The 12,560-nt window shown below is 44.2% G+C and overlaps 1 pseudogene; it reads left to right on the top strand.

The window, feature by feature from the left end:
- LOC139000939 (sulfotransferase 1C4-like) overlaps positions 1–12,080 on the top strand; it is a 31,460-nt pseudogene extending 19,380 nt beyond the window's left edge.
- Positions 12,081–12,560: the final 480 nt, after the last annotated feature.

Below are 12,560 nucleotides of genomic sequence, written 5' to 3'. Positions count from 1 at the left end.
ACCCTCCCCAACCTTCCCGCTGTAGTTTGACAGTCTGTTCGATGCTGCTCTGCCTCTGTATCTATTTTTGTTCATCAGTTTATAATGGTCTTTATTATCCATGAATGAGTGAGATCATGTGGTATTTTTCTTTCATTGCCTGGCTTATTTCACTAAGCATAATGCTCTCCAGTTCCATCCATGCTGTTGCAAATGGGTAAGAGTTCCTTCTTTTTTTACAGCAGCATAGTATTCCATTGTGTAGATGTACCACAGTTTTCTAATCCATTCATCTGCTGATGGGCACTTGGGCTGTTTCTAGATCTTCGCTATGGTAAATTGTGCTGCTATGAACATAGGGGTACATATAGCCTTTCTGATTGGTGTTTCTGGTTTCTTGGGATATATTCCTAGAAGTGGGATCACTGGGTCAAATCACTGGGAGTTCCATTTTTAACTTTTTGAGGAAATTCCATATTGTCTTCCACAGTGGCTGCACCAGTCTGCATTCCCACCAGCAGTACACGAGTGTTCCCTTTTCTCCACGTCTTCTCCAGCACTTGTTGTTTGTTGATGTGTTGATGATAGCCATTCTGACAGGTGTGAGATGGTACCTCATTGTTGTTTTGATTTGCATTTCTCCGATGATTAGTGACTTTGAGCATGTTTTCATATGTCTCTTGCCTTTCTGAATGTCCTCTTTTGAAAAATGTCTATTTAGGTCCTTTGCCCATTTTTTGATTGGGCTGTTTATCTTCCTTTTGTTAAGTTGTGTGAGTGCCCTATATATGTTGGAGATTAAACCCTTATCGGTGATAACATTGGCAAATACGTTCTCCAATGCAGTGGACTTTCTTGTTGTTTTGTTGATGGTTTCTTTTGCTGTGTAGAAGCTTTTTATTTTGATGTAGTCTTATTTGTTTTATCTTTAGTTTCCAATGCCCTAGGAGCTGTATCAGTGAAGAAATTGCTTCGGCGTATGTATGAGATTTTGTTGCGTTTGGATTCCTCTAATATTTTTATGGTTTCCCATCTTACATTTAAGTCCTTTATTCATTTTGAGTTTATTTTTGTGTATGGTGTAAGTTGGTGGTCTAGTTTCATCTTTTTGCATGTATCTGTCCAATTTTCCCAACACCATTTATTGAAGAGACTGTCTTGACTCCATTGTATGTTCTTGTCTCCTTTGTCAAATATTAATTGAGCATATTGGTTCTGGTCGATTTCTGGGTTCTCTATTCTATTCCATTGATCTATATGTCTGTTCTTGTGCCAGTACCAGGCAGTTTTGAAAACAGTGGCTTTGTAATACAGTTTGATATCTGGTATTGAGATCCCACCTACTTTGTTCTTCTTTCTCAAGATCGCTGTAGCTATTCGGGGTCTTTTTTTATTCCAGATGAATTTTTGGAGAGTTCATTCTAGGTCTGTGAAATATGCCCATTGGTATTTTAATGGGTAGTGCGTTGAATTTATAGATTGCTTTGGGTAGTATGGACATTTTGATGATGTTGATTCTACCAATCCATGAACATGGTATGTTCTTCCATCTGTTTATGTGCTCCTCTATCTCTTTTTTCAATGTCCTGTAGTTTTCCGCATATAAGTCTGTTACCTCCTTAGTTAAGTTTATTCCTAGGTATCTTAATTTTTTTGATGATATGGTAAATGGGATTGCTTTTTTAGTCTCTCTTTCTGTAATTCACTATTGGTGTATAGAAATGCCATACATTTCTTGGCATTAATTTTGTATCCTGCTACATTGCTGAATTCATTTATTAAGTCTAATAGTTTTTTGATGGAGTCTTTTGGGTTTTCTATGTACAATATCATGTCATCTGAGAATAAGGACAGTTTTATTTCTTCTTTTTCAATTTGGATGCCTTTTATTTCTTCTTCTTGTCTAATTGCAATGGCTAGTACTTCCAGTACTATGTCAAACAGGAATGGTGAGAGTGGGCATTCCTGTCTTGTTCCTGTTCTTAAGGGAAATGGTTTTAGTTTTTGCCCATTGAGTATGATGTTGGCTGTGGGCTTGTCATCTATGGCTTTTATTATGTTGAGGTATGATCCTTCTATTCCCACGTTGCTGAGAGTTTTTATCAAAAATGGGTGTTGGATTTTGTCAAATGTTTTTTCTGCATCAATTGAAATGACTATGTGGTCTTTTTCTCTCAATTTGTTTATGTGATGTATCACGTTTATTGATTTGCGGATATTGTACCATCCTTGCACCCCTGGGGTAAATCCTACTTGGTCATAGTGTATGATCTTTCTGATGTACTGCTGGATCAGATTTGCTAGGATTTTGTTGAGGATTTTGGCATCTATGTTCATGAGGGATATTGGCCTGTAATTCTCTTTCATTGTGTTGTCTTTATCTGGTTTTGGTGTTAGGGTGATGCTGGCTTCATAGAATGAGCTTGGAAGTGTTCCTTCCTCTTGAATTTTTTGGAATAGTCTGAGGAGGATAGGTTTTAGTTCTTCCTTGAATGTTTGGTAAAACTCCCCTGTGAAGCAGTCTGGCCCTGGGCTTTTGTTTGCTGGAAGCTTTTTGATGACTGCTTCAATTTCTTCCATAGCTATTGGTCTATTGAGATTTTTAGATTCTTCCTGATTGAGTTTTGGAAGGTTGTATTTTTCTAGGAATATGTCCATTTCCTCCAGGTTGTCTAGTTTGTTGGAGTAGAGTTGTTCATAATATTTTTTAACAATAATTTGTATTTCTGTGGGGTCTGTTGTTATTTCACCTCTATCATTTCTGATTTTGTTTATTTGGGTCCTCTCTCTTTGCTTCTTGGTGAGCCTGGCTAGAGGTTCATCAAACTTGTTTATCCTTTCAAAGAACCAGCTCTTGGTTTCATTGATCTTATGTGTTGTTTTTTTGGTCTCTAGGTCATTTATTTCTGCTCTGATCTTTATTATCTCCTTCCTTCTGCTCACTCTGGGCTTTTCTTGTTGCTCTCTTTCTAATTCTTTGAGTTGTAGAGTTAGATGATTTACTACCATTTTTTCTTGTTTTTTGAGGTAGGCCTGTAGAGCTATAAACTTCCCTCTGAGGACTGCTTTCATTGTGTCCCGTAGGTTTTGGATTGTTGTGTTTTCATTGTCATTAGTTTCCAGGATGTTTTTAATTTCTTCTTTGATCTCATTGGTAACTTGAGTGTTTTTGACAATTTTAAATAATTATCCGCCTGCGCTGCAGAGAAATTTGTTTTGGAATCCTGCTGGCTACGCCAATTATCCCAATTATGCCCCAATTAATTAGTTATCTGTCTAGATTTAGTGGGACATATGCAGATGACCAGGGGTCAACAATAACGGCCTATCCCTGGTACTTCAAACCTAGACAGTTGAGCCAAACCAGAACACATGAACACACAAGACAGAATTAGTATGCAATCACACAGGGTTTATTTACTTATTCCTAGTGGGTCCTAGGCTCCAGCAAAGGCCACCAGGCAATGCACACCGAAAGACGGACGACGAAGATGGAGACAGACAGGTGGCCACAGTTGGGTCAGGCTCATACAGCACAGCAATCAGTCAGGGGCTCGTCTCACGGAGTGAAAGTCCACGGAGTCTCATGTGGAGTCCACCTCTCATCAGGCAGGAAACGTTCACTGAAGAAAAATATGGTGCTTATATAGCCAGTAGTAAACAACTTGTGTCTTATCAGTGTGGGCCAGACGGTGTGTCTTATGCTAGGAGCAGGGTGTTTACACTTTAAGGGCTTAGGACATTCACATGAAGATAGTGGGGCATTCACCACATTTTGGAAGTTACAGAGTATTGGGGTCTTCACACAGCTAACATTTCACACATTAATTATTTCCACACCTTAGAGGGGCTTTCTTATGACCATAACATATTATAACACTAAGGAACAGTGCAGCTCAGTCAACAGGACAGCAGCCCAGTGAATAGCTGTGGCAGGAAACAATGAACTGCACATAAGTCTACTTCACATTGGAGCTTTTTCATAAAAATCATACTATGGTAAAACAAGGTATAAAGAATGACGTTTTCTTAATTCCATCACAAACCTGGCTTCACAATGCACACAGATGTCTAACAAACACTTGGCCATCTTTAAGGATACAGTATCCTAATGGTCTCCTCATTTCTACCTCCCTGTGGAACAAGGGACCATGTGGACTCAGGAGATGGTGGACTTAATACAAAATGAAGGTGATGTTGACCCAACTCAACGAGCACCTACTCACATGAGTTTTCCTTTCATCGAATGGTTAATCCCGTCCATAGGATCGGGTGAGTGTGGAATAACTTCACTTGATTATACTCCTAAATGCAGACTCAGAATGCTGACTATCAAATAGCCTCCCAAAACTCTAGACATTCACACAAGTATATCAATATACTTGTGACTGTCTTTTTAAAAAACTGTATCTGGCCCATGCTGTTCTCCAGCCATCTCTTCTAATGGAGTCACTGTTCATATGGAAGGAAGTTAAATGTTGATCCTCTAATTAGACATTAATTGTACTCCACAAGGAGGAGCCTAAGTGATTTTCTGGTCAACAGGTTGGGATTTGGGTTCTTATTTATTTGGTTTGCTGTTTGTTATGGTTAGACATTGTTCAAGCCAGAACATTAATTCGTCGGTTGGACACATCCTCGTGGGTCAGACCACAGAGCTGCCTGACATTGTCCAGTTGGCCCTCAGGTGGTGAAGTGAAAGCAGCATATTGTGAAGCACAGCGAACAATAGTGGGAAATGATTAGAATCATTTTACAGGCTTGGAACAAGCTAATGCGATGCCCTCACCACGGACCCTGAAAACACACCTTCCCTTCTAACTGCTGCCTCCGTCTTTCCTGGTGAAAAACTGTCAGGTAAAGAGCAACAGGAGTTCTGAGTGACACTCTGGTCTTCAATCTACTTCCTCGGAAAGCTCTTCACTTATTAAAGGAAAACCCTTCACTTCTTCCCAACAACCGCGTGCACGCGGCTCTGAGCCTTTCACCTCCCAACACCCACATCCGGGATCCTCATCCGAAAGACGGACAGACGGACGGATGGATGGATGGATGGACAGACGGAGCTTGTGGACACTAACCAGCGCGCAGCGGCCTCACGGGCTATTTCTCTCCCCCCTCTCCCCGCAGATAATCTATGTGGCAAGAAACCCCAAGGACAACCTGGTGTCTTACTATCATTTCCACAGGATGAATAAAGCGCTTCTGGCCCCTGGGACCTGGGAGGAGTATTTTGAGAGCTTTCTGACTGGGAAAGGTATGAGCATTCAGCTCTGAACCCCTTTCTAAGCCTCCAACACCATCAAAAGGGTCATTTCCTGAGGACTCATGGGACCTGCCTTCTTGGATGTGAGGGGATCACCACCTGACACTGGGAGCTCTCTCCTTGGTGGAGTGTCAGCTGGTGAGTGGGACTCACCCTGTTCCCCTTCCCATTCGCCTGGCCCTGTTCCCATCCCATTCCCCTGTCCCTGTCCCTGTCCCCATCCCATTCCCCTGGCCCTGTCCCCATCCCATTCCCCTGGCCCTGTCCCCCGTCCCATTCCCCTGTCCCCTATCCCATTCCCCTGGCCCTATCCCATTCCACTGGCCCTGTTCCCCATCCCATTCCCCTGTCCCCATCCCATTCCCCTGTCCCTGTCCCCATCCCATTCCCCTGGCCCTGCTCCCTGTCCCATTCCCCTGGCCTCCATCCTATTTCCCTGGCCCCATCCCCACCTTGTCTTGCAGTGTGCTGGGGCTCTGGGAAGCCATAGACCAACACCACATCCTCTACCTCTTCTAAGAGGACCTGAAGATGGTGAGGGGCGGCACGTTCCTATTTGACCATGAAATATTACATCATAGCGTAGCGGCTGCATCAGGGAACAGGGAACAGAGAACGGCTGCATTTCACTGGCGACAGCTGTCCCTGTGCGCAATGCACTGGGCTGTCCTGGCTCCTGCATCGCTTCTCCCGCAGCCCCCGGCTGCTGGTCCCTCGCCTCGCCTTCCAGCACATGTATTTTAAATTCTGCTTAGGAGGGAAACGTTTTTATAACACATTTTTTCCATTGAGGAACATCAATTTCAAGAAACAGTTTAAGAAATGATGGTATAATGGGAAAATACTAATGATTTAGAGTCAGAATTATTGAATTCAAATTCTAGCTTTACTGCCAGATATAAAATATTGAGAGTGAAAAAACACAGAATCGTTTTCTATGTTTTGAATCGAGATAATTGAGGTGTAATATAGTGTTAGTTTCAGGTATACAACAGGATGACTTGATATTTGTACACCTTGCAAAATGAGCACCACAATAAGTCTACTTAACATCTGCACCAAATATAGTTATAATTATTCCTTATAGTGCAGCTCCTCTCAGGTATGCAACGCAGTATTATTAACCACAGTTGCCTGCTACACATACACTCCAGGACTGACTGAGCGGACAGCTGGGCGTCTGTACCTCTGACCCCTCACCCACTCCGCGCAGCCCCGTCCTGCCCCTGCACCCCCAGTCTGTTCCCCACGTCTATGAGTTCTTCTTTTGTTTTAAATTGCACTTTATGGTTTTTCAAAATAAATAACTTATTACATTTCTAATATTCTAATACACAGGCAGTCTAACCTCAGAGTCCCTAAACCCTTTTACATGTTCTGTGGTCTTATTCTGGAATATTCCCTGAACGTAGTCACACAAAGCTCAGTTTTCCGCACTCTTGCTGATTCCTACTCTGTAGGCCAATTAAATTAAGCACTTTCTGTTGTCATTAATCTTCACCCAAGTGTATGTTTTTTCCCATTGGCTTTCTGAGAGGGTGGGAGGGAGGGGGAGAGAGAGAAACATAGATGTGAGAGACACATGGATTAGCTGCTTTCCCCACGTGGCTTGACTGGGGCCGGGGATCCAGCCTGCAATTGAGGTACGTGCCCCTGAGCAGAATTGAACCTGTGGCCCTTCAGATCACAGGCAGGGGCTCTAACCACTGAGCCCCCAGCCTGGGCAAATTAAACATCCAACCTTTTAAAGCAGAAGCTCATCATAAAGCAAAAGATACAGTCTTGGGGTAAACTCCTCCACTTGCCCTCCCCCCACTCCTTCTAGAAACAGGTACGTCCCACGGCCACAATCTCCCAGGGCTCTGCCTCCCTCTGACGAGAGAACACTGCTCCCTAGGCACTGAGACACCTACGCACCGGTCAGACGGGCTGGGCCTGGAGTCGTCAGCCATGAGCGCCTCTCAGTCGCCTCCTGAGTGCAACAGGTCCTCTCCATCCTCTGCCGCACAGCACTGTCTGGGCGCGTTTCTGTCAAAGTCAGAGCCAGCAGCAGCCTCCCCCGTCAGGCCTCCATCGCCTGCCCCGTGCCTCTGTGGTATCTTCATTCTCATCACCAGGCTACAGACTCTCCCTGCTGCACACGTGGCCGACCAAGACCCTCCAGGAACGGCCCGAGCAGGACATTTGGAAATAAATTTAGGGCAGCATTCCCACACACTGCATCATACTCAGTGGTGCTTCCATCTCAGAACAGGAAAAGCTTAATAATTATGGTCAATTTTTCTTTTTCTTTTTTTAAAAATTTTTTAAAAAGTGGTTTCAGAGAGGAAGGGAGAAGGAGAGAGAGAGAAACATCAATGATGAGAGAGAATCATTGATTGGCTGCCTCCTGCATGCCCCCAACTGGGGATCGAGCCCGCAACCTGGCCATATGCCCTTGACTGGAATCAAACCTGGGCCCTTCAGTCCTCAGGCTAACACTGTATCCATTGAGCCAAACCGGCTAGGGCATGGTTAATTTTTTAAAAAATAAATCTTTATTCTTCAGATTATTACAGATGTCCATCTTTTTTCTGCCCATAGCTCCCCTCCACTTGGTTCCCACCCGACCCAATGCCCTTACCTCCAGCCACTGTCCTCACCCATAGGTGTAAGATTTTTGTCCAATCTCTTCCCGCACCTCCCACACCCCCTTCCCCCTGAGAATTGTCAGTCCACTCCCTTCCTATGCCCCTGCTTCTATTATATTCACCAGTTTACTCTGTTCATCAGGTTTTTTATTCACTTAATTTTTAGATTCACTTGTTGATAGATATGTATTTTTTTAAATTTTGTTTTATTGCTTAAAGTATTACAAAGAGTATTACATAGGTCTCCTCCCCCCACCCCCCCTTGAGAGTCCCCTGGTCTCCCCTACCCCCCAGTGTCTTGTGTCCATTGGTTATGCTTATATGCATGCATACAAGTCCTTCGGTTGATCTCTTACCCCCCCCCCCCCAGATATGTATTTGTTGTTTATAATTTTTATCTTTACCTTTTTCTTCTTCCTCTTCTTAAAGAATACCCTTCAGCATTTTATAAATCCTGGTTTGGTGGTGATGAACTTCTTTAGCTTTTTCTTGTCTGTGAAGCTCTTTATCTGACCTTCAATTCTACGTGATAGCTTTGCTGGGTAGAGTAATCTTGGTTGTAGGTCCTTCCTATTCATCACTTTGAATATTTCTTGCCACTCCCTTCTGGTCTGCATGGTTTCTGTTGAGAAATCAGCTGACAGTCACATGGGTACTCCCTTGTAGGTACCTAACTGTTTTTCTCTTGCTGCTTTTAAGATTCTCTCTTTGTCTTTTGCCCTTGGCATTTTAATTATGATGTGTCTTGGTGTGGTCCTCTTTGAATTCCTCTAAATTGGAGTTCTCTTTGCTTCCTGGACTTGTAAGTCTATTTCTTTCATCAGGTAGGGGAAGTTTTCTGTTATTATTTCTTCTAATAGGCTTTCAATATCTTTTTTAAAAAATATATACTTTATTGATTTTTTACAGAGAGGGAGGGAGAGGAATAGAGAGTTAGAAACATCGATGAGAGAGAAACATCGATCAGCTGCCTCCTGCACACCCCCCACTGGGGATGTGCCCACAACCAAGGTATATGTCCTTGACCGGAATCAAACCTGGGACCATTGAGTCCGCAGGCTGACGCTCTATCCACTGAGCCAAATCGGTCAGGGCAAGCTTTCAATATTTTGCTCTCTCTCTTCTTCTGGCACTCCCATAATTTGGATGTTAGTATGTTTGAAGTTGTCCCAGAGGCTCCGTACACTATCTTCATATTTTTGGATTCTTTTTTCTTTTCTGGATGGGTGTTTTTTGCTTCCTCGTATTTCAAATCTTTGACTTGATTCTTGCGACCCTCTAGTCTGCTGTTGGATCTCTGTATAATATTCTTTATTTCAGTCAGTGTATGCTTAATTTCTGACTGGTCCTTTTCCATTTTTTTTTTGGCATTCTCATTAAGATCCTTAAAGGTCTCACTAAGTTCCTCCTCGGAAGTTTGTAGAAGATTCTTGAGTAACCTTATAACTGTGGTTTTGAACTCAAAATCCAGTAATTTGCTTTCCTCCATTTCTTTAATTTGTGACATGTTTGTCTCCGCATTTTAGTTGCTTCCCTGTGTTGATAGTGGCTTTGTGTGGTAGGTGTCCTATTGGGCCCAGTGGCTCAGCCTCCCCAATCACCTGAGGTGGACACCCTTAGTGCACCCCTTTGTGGGCTGGGTGCACAGTCTTGTTGTAGTTAAGCCTTGATTGCTGTTGGTATGCCTGGGAGGAAATGACCTCCAGGCCAATTGACTGCAAGGACCCACTGTGTCTATAGTGGAAGAACTGCTGTGCTGGAGACACCCTTATGGGGCAGGACTTGCTTCAATGGGTCTTTGGTGCTCACTGAGTCTGCCTCTTGAGTGTGTCACTTATGGTATCTGACCACTGGGTACACACACTGCCTCCTGGATCTCCAAGGAGGTGCAAATTCAACCAATGTGTGAGTCCACCTAGCAGGAGCTACCGTGAGATCTGCAGATTTCTCCTCTTTGTTTGGGGTTTGGAAATTTTGGAGCTCTCTGACCCAGCTGCAGTTTGTTAGGTTAGGCTGCAAAAGGACAGGCAATTCATTTGCATCGCTGCACACAGCTTGGGTGGGGTTATAAATTGGGTGGGGCGGGGTCTCAGAGAATCACCAGGGTGGATCAAACAGCGATGCCTGTCGGTCAGCCATCTCCAGGTCCCCACGTCGCCGAGTCCCCGAGTCCCGTGCCCCCACAGTAACAATGATCCCTGTGAGCAGTTCTGCAATAAAGCCACCCTCGCTTTCCGACCTGATGCCAGACCCTCCAGTTTCTCCCCGTAGGAGTCTGGGTCCCCAGAGTCTCGCCGGAAATGAGCTCAGTGCAGTCCGGAGCTTATATCTCTCTTCCAGTTGAAAAAAACCGCATACCCAGGTGCATCCTGGTTTGCGCGCCTCCGTACCTCTGCTCTTGGCGCCTCCGCACCTCCTACCCAGCCTCAGTGTGCTTTTTTCTTTTCTTCTAGTTGTAGAACTTCCACTCAGCCAGCTTTCCCGTGATTCTGGATGATAGCCCTTTTGTCTTTTAGTTGTAGTTTTAATGTGGTTATGGGGGGCAGCAGGTACAGGTATATACCTTATGCTGCCATCTTGGTTGTCTATGGTTAATTTTTAAAAATCTGTGTCACTGTATTAAAATGAGTCATTTCTGGAAAGTTGAGCATTTGGGAGGCAGTATTGTTTTTTATTTTATGTTATTTATCACCATTATTAATTTAATGCAATATTTTTTAAACTGTTTTATATCAAATCTTCACTTTTCTTTTCACTCTGATCACAGAACCCAAAGCATGAAATCTGGAAGCTGGGAGAATTTATTGGGAAAAAGCTGGATGACAGCATCCTGGGTAAAATTGTCCATCACACTTCGTTTGATGCTATGAAGCAAAATCCCATGGCGAACTACTCGGCAGTCCCCTCGGAGGTCATGGACTGCTCGGTGTCTCCGATCATGAGGAAAGGTGATTCTCTCTGTGCGTCACGACCTTGAAAGAACTGCCGAGGACCCCAGAGCCTGTGGGGAGGTTTCTGTGGATAAGACAAGGTCCATAATAAATGATACTGGGGAAGGAGTATTTAAGAGACCACAGACGAAATGAAACCAATGTGTAGCCACAACTAGAGAGTACGGTTTAGTGCCTAAACCCACCGCCTTATCTCACTCCCCTCCAGAGTTCTCAATAATAAGGTGGAAATACACTTAGGTCCGATGGAGCAAAGCATCCATGATATAGATGGCTCTGTGCTATCTGACATGCAAGAGGACGGGGAAAGACAGGAGAGCCCCCAGGCCTGCGGTTTTAACGTGGTGTCCCCCCCTTTTACCCCCGCCATAATGTGGCTCAGGGGCAGCAGGCTCTCCTGGCCTCACAATCAGACAGATGTCCTCTTCCCTTCAGATGGAAAGGGATGGGCTGGCAGGAAGAATGCCGAGCCCAGCCCTGCCCTCCTGCAGGGTGAGTGGACACCGCATACAAGAGCAGGACAGAGGGCACACAGTCCTCCAGTAGCTCTGACTTCCACGTCTTTTCAGGGGCAGTTGGAGACTGGAAGAATCACTTCACTGTGGCTCAGAACGAGAGGTTTGACTAAGACTACCAGCGGAGAATGGCTGGGACAAGTCTAATTTTCCACTTCCAGTTCTAGAGAGAGAAAGTGTTCAGTTTATTACCCAACTCACTGGGCAGCAACCCATAGCAGCTTCCTTCCCAGACCACACAGCATTGGGCCCAGGTTCTCAGACCAGTTGTTTGTCATGTTAGCTTTTGTTCACTCGACAAAGAAAAGATTAGAGTTAGCAGTGAGGGGGGAGGTGGGGAGTGGGAACTGTGGGGAGAAGGTTCAATAAACTACTAGTTACAAACATGGCATTGGTACTAATGATCATTCTGCTAAAGCTTACGATCATGTGCTTGTTAACATTAACAATGCTCCAGTCCTCACATAAAAACACACTCGAGTTTTCAGATTAAGTCTTGGTTAAAGGTAGCATCTTTTTATTGATTGATTTTAGAAGGTGGGGGGTTGAGATAAACATCAATTTGCTGTTCTACTTATGTATCCATTGGTCGCTTCTTGCATGTGCCCTGACTGGGGATCAAACCTGCAACCTCTGCGTAATGAAGACACTCCTTCTCTCTTCCCTGCACATGGGCAGCATGCCCAGCCCCCGCGCCTCCTGCTCCTGAAGAGACTCCTGTCCCTCTGACTCCTCTACACTTGGTATAATATGCCTTTTTATTAATATTAAAGCATATTGTGCTGTCGCTGGTCTGTCTATGTTGTCTTTCCTGTGCTTGTTTAAACTTCCTCTGTGTATTTTTCTCCAAGATAGGGACGACATACCTCATTGCACACTAAACAGCATGCACCCTGCACAGAAATAAGGAACTGGAAGAACATACACTCAAGAAAATTCTAAAAAGCTAACTGTTTATATCCTAAGGAGCCCTAAAATGGCTCCTCTGTAGCTAGCTGTGCAGCACCACGGGAGTAACCACGCACGGCTGTGTGATCAGCATTTACACTCCAGCTCCTCACTCTCACCAGCCAGGTTTCCAGGGCTCAAGAGCATGTAACTGGGCCTATCATTTGGACAGCGCGTTTTTTAAATATATACTTTATTGATTTTTTTACAGAGAGGAAGGAGAGGGGATAGAGAGTTAGAAACATCGATGAGCGAGAGAAACATCGATCAG

This window comes from Myotis yumanensis, unplaced genomic scaffold (assembly GCF_028538775.1).
Source record: "Myotis yumanensis isolate MYYU_CA2020_CCGP unplaced genomic scaffold, mMyoYum1.0.hap1 SCAF_46, whole genome shotgun sequence".
In the NCBI taxonomy this organism is placed as follows: domain Eukaryota; kingdom Metazoa; phylum Chordata; class Mammalia; order Chiroptera; family Vespertilionidae; genus Myotis; species Myotis yumanensis.
This window is presented reverse-complemented; position numbering and strand designations above follow the sequence as displayed.